The sequence below is a fragment of the Canis lupus genome, chromosome X (genome assembly GCF_048164855.1).
Source record: "Canis lupus baileyi chromosome X, mCanLup2.hap1, whole genome shotgun sequence".
Lineage (NCBI taxonomy): Eukaryota > Metazoa > Chordata > Mammalia > Carnivora > Canidae > Canis > Canis lupus.
In genome coordinates, this window is record NC_132876.1 from 66716741 (window position 1) to 66721465 (window position 4725).

Here is a 4725-nt window from a genome sequence, read left to right on the forward strand (position 1 = left end):
TCTCTAAGCCATCTGATCAGAACTGTCTCTGAATATTACCTTACTTTGGAAGGTACTGGCATACATTTGAATTAAACTCAGAATTTTTCAAAATAAGCCCTAATTAATAAAACTATTCTATATTCAAACTAAAACAATTTTAATAGAACTTTCCTTTCCAGAAACAATAATAAAGGAAACAGGACATTTTGTAAAATGTGGTCCTGAACAAGTCACAGTAAAAAATAAATGTATACTTAAACTTCCACCTCCTCAAAACAGAGGCTACTTTCTGTTCTACAGCCTTGGAAACAAGGTGAAGAACATTCTGTAAGCAACTTTGGGCAGGGGGTTGCCAAAACAAAGCTCAAGCAGTTGAACATGGTCACTTTTTAAAAAGAATTTGGGGGAGCCTGACCAAAGGATCCAAATTCTGTTTTTAATAACCGATACAAAGATGAAGTGGCTCCTCACAAGTAGCAGCGCCATCAGGGGCTGGCCCCGCCCCTTGCTCACCTATGTTGCGCTCCCAAGCAAACTCTGATGCTCCTGCTTCAGGGCAGACTTTTTCCTTTTTTTTTTTTTTTTTCAGACTTTTTCTTTTTAGAGGTTCAGTGTCCAGGGAGCTCTCTGTGTGAATGAGGTGAGCACAGACTCCACGTGGGTATTTTAAGGCTTGGAGTCAAAGTATTTTTCAACACAGCTAGGCAGTCCATGTGTCAAATGGCCTGTCTCCAGTTTGTCCTAATTCCTCACCACGCATTTGTAGACCTAGGACCACAGACCTTTGCTATGTCATCATAATCACATCTAATGTCCATCCTAACTTATGATTCATATTCTGTACCTGGAAACAGTCCCTGTATTTAACAATAATACCTACACATAAAACAATCCACCTTATATGGATTACAAAACTTATATGGTCACAAAACATTAATGATCTTCTGTAGACCAAGCAAATATTTTTAACCATAATTGTCGTGCATCAAATTCACAGCCAGAATCCCCAAGATCAAAAAAATTTGCACAATACAAATAATAACTTAAAATACACACACATATATATACACACACTCTCACACACACTTCTTACAGAACTGTGCTTGGGGAAACTCCATTTGTTGAGTGCCACTGAGAGCATATTTTACTAAACTGCTGCTCCAGGTATTTTTGTTTGGAAAATCTATCACAGTAGGGCACAGCTGTTTTTTGGATGAGGAGAAAAGAAAGATATGCTTGTGGCAACCAGAAAGTTTTAAGGTCTTTCAAGTTGTATAAAATGGACCTGCAGAAACGTTTAAGTGTTCCAGGATGCAAAGTTGGAGCTGAAATGTGATAACAAACCAGTTGCAAAAGGTGTATAGCAGCCATCTCTTGAGGTCAAACCTGGTACCCAGATATGCAAGAAAGCTTCAGGACATGTAGCTTGTTGGCCTTGTCCCATATCGTCGCATAATCTGATCATGTGTGAGTTTCACAAAAGATTCATATTGTTCTGCTAGTTTGGTATTGAGGATTTGCTCATACTTCTCCTGAATTTTATCTTCACAGTCTTTTAAGGGACGCTCACATATTATTCCAATTTTTCGGAGGGTAAAGGTGAGCTGGTCCTTCTTCATCCAGGAGGAACCTGGAGAACTAGGTGCTGTGAGTGCTGAGGAATGAAGCTGACTTCTGAAGTACAAGCTTCACTCTGATTAAGAACAACTTCTAAATGTCTCCACCTCTGATAACGACCATATTCTTGTTTTATGTTCTGAAAGATTTGTTCCGGGGTCAGAAGGCGCCCCTCGCTGCCGGGCGGGGCGCGCTGCGGCAGAGCCGGCGGCGGGGGCTGCGTCTGGAGCAGCGGCGGCGGCTCTGCGTCCCGGGGCCTGAGACCCAGAGTGGGGCCCGGCAGGGGGGCGCAGCGCCGCCGCTTTGGGGAACTGGGGCTCAGCAGCGCCGCCTCGAACTCCATGGGCCGCTTCAACGTCCCCCCACACGCCATGCCGCCGCCGGGCCGGGGACCGGGAGCAGACGCGGAGGCAGCCGCGGCCCAACCTCTGGCTCCTCAGCGGGGCTCCTGTTATTGGAAGTTTATCTGGGCATTGAATTATAGTTCTTTTGTTTCTCCTTCGTATTTTTCTGCATTTCAAAACCCAACAAATAGTTTTTAAAGAATAATATATGCAAAATTTCCTGCAAGTTTGGTCTACTAAAAGCAGCCCCATGGGGAAAAAGAATTTCAGGTGGAATTATTTGTATTGCCCTAGAGGTTGGTTCCTGGATGCTTTTTCTCTTTTTGCTTAAGTGAAGGGGCAAAAAATTATTAAGGTGTCAGGTTTCTCAAGTTTTTTCTCTCCCTCAAGGAAGTAAAAAGATGGAATCTTTCCAGTTTATCAGCCTCATTCAGGAGACTAATATCCTACCAAGTGAATTCTTAGACATTTTGCAATGCAGAAATAGAAAAATAAACTGAGGAAGACAGTATATCAAAGGTGGGCAAACAAGATGAAGTATGTAAAGAGAGAAGCAAAACTAACCTACATTATAAAGAACCAGAAGATACTGGGGAGAAAGGGGGGGGTGGAAACAAGAATATTTGAAGGCATCTTTGCAGATGAGAGGCCCCAGACATGTTAGGGTGGGGCGTGCAAGAAAATTGAAGAGGGCAGCCCAGGTGGCTCAATGGTTTAGCCCTGCCTTCAGCCCAGGGCATGATTCTGGAGACCCGGGATCGAGTCCCACATCAGGCTCCCTGCATGGAGCCTGCTTCTCCCTCTGTCTGTGTCTCTGCCTCTCTCTCTGTGTGTGTCTCTCATGAATGAATAAATAAAATCTTTTTAAAAAAAGAAAATTGAAAATAAAAAATAAAAAAATAAAAAAAAATAAAAAAAAGAAAATTGAAAAGAGAGAGGATATATAAAGTATTGATGAAATGTCCACAATAGCCAAAATATGGGAAGAGCCCAGATATCCATCGACAAAAGATTGAATAAAGATGTGAGATAAATATATATATATATATATATATATATATATATATATATATACACACACACACAATGGAATATTAGCCATCAAAAAAAGAATGAAATCTTGCCATTTGCAAAGAGGTGGATGGAACTAGAGGGTTCTATGCTAAGTGAAATAAGTGAGAGAAAGATACCATATGACTTCACTCATATGTGGAATTTAGGAAACAAAACAGATGAACATAGGGGAAGGGAAGAAAAAAATAAGATAAAAACAGAGAAGGAGGCAAACCATGAGACTCTTAACTATAGGAAACAAATAGGGTTGCTGGAGGGGAGGCGGGTGGGGAGATGGGGTAATTGGGTGATGGGCATTAAGGATGCACTTGATGGAACGAGCACTGGGTGTTATATGCAACTGATAAATCACTAAATTCTACCCCAAAAACTAATAATACACTATATGTTAAGTAAATTGAATTTAAATCTAATTTTTAAAAAGTGTTGCTGGCATGTATAAATTGGATTCTATTTCATATTCTGAAAGGGACATAAGATAAAAATGTAAAATATTTTTAAATTATTTAAGATCTTTTGAATATCTTCCTTGAATACAACTCCTTGAAACAGTTGGACCCACATGGGTGCAGTATTTATAATGATTACCTTTCGGGGGCTTTTCCATGATAATGGAACTATAGAGTCATATTCAACATGACCTAAATCTAAACATACCTTAAGTCTGAGCCAAGAAATGTACATTTCTGGCATTCAGATTGTTTGAAAAATCACACAAAGAAATCAAGATGAACTTGGCATCAGCTGCGATGGTGTTTGAAATATTCTTTCAAAGGGAGAGGGATATGATAGCTGAATTCTTTCCCTTAGAATCACTGGGTGCAGTGACCTTCAAGAGATAGTATTTCATTTTTTTTAAAGATCATATCCATTTTATTTAATTGGAGTTCAATTTGTCAACATATAGTATAACACATGGTGCTTATCCGGTCCAGTGTCCCCCACAGTGCCCATCACCCAGTTACCCCATCCCCCCGCCCACCTCCCCTTCCACTACCCCTTGTTCATTTTCCAGAGTTAGGATTCTCTCATGTTCGTTCTGTCACCCTCTCTGATATTTCCCACTCATTTTCTCTCCTTTCCCTTTTAATCCCTTTTACTATTTTTTATATTCCCCGAATGAATGAAACCATATAATGTTTGTCCTTCTCCGATTGACTTACTTCACTCAGCATAATACCCTCCATCCAGTTCTATCCACGTTGAAGCAAATCGTGGGTATTCTTCATTTCTAATGGCTGAGTAATATTCCATTGTATATATAGACCACATCTTCTTTATCCATTCATCTTTTGATAGACACCGAGGCTCCTTCCACAGTTTGGCTATTGCAGACATTGCTGCTGTAAACATTGGGGTGCAGGAAGAGAGTATTTCAAATGGGAAATTGGAACTGTACCAGCTGAGCAGTTTCTAAATAAAATTTCCTGTGGTAAATCCCAAGGGAAGGTTGTCACATAGAGCTGTAGGTATATATGTGTTCTCTAACACAATTTTTTTTTACCTTTTGTTTTTTTTAAATGTAAAACTTGTGTTTTTGTAAATGAAAATGTTCGTGTAATGTAAATGTAAAAGTTTTCTGTAGAAAAGTTGCAGTAATAGTACAAGGAATTCCCATATACCTTACGCTGTTTTTGTTGCTATTGTTAAATCACTTGAGAATAAATTATAGATGTCAAGGCCTTTTATTTCTAAATACTTAATTAAG

General features: G+C 39.7%; 1 pseudogene; it reads right to left on the reverse strand.

The window, feature by feature from the left end:
* Positions 1–574: 574 nt before the first annotated feature.
* On the reverse strand, positions 575–2040 carry LOC140628767 (akirin-1 pseudogene; annotated as a pseudogene).
* Between the last annotated feature and the right edge of the window lie 2685 nt (positions 2041–4725).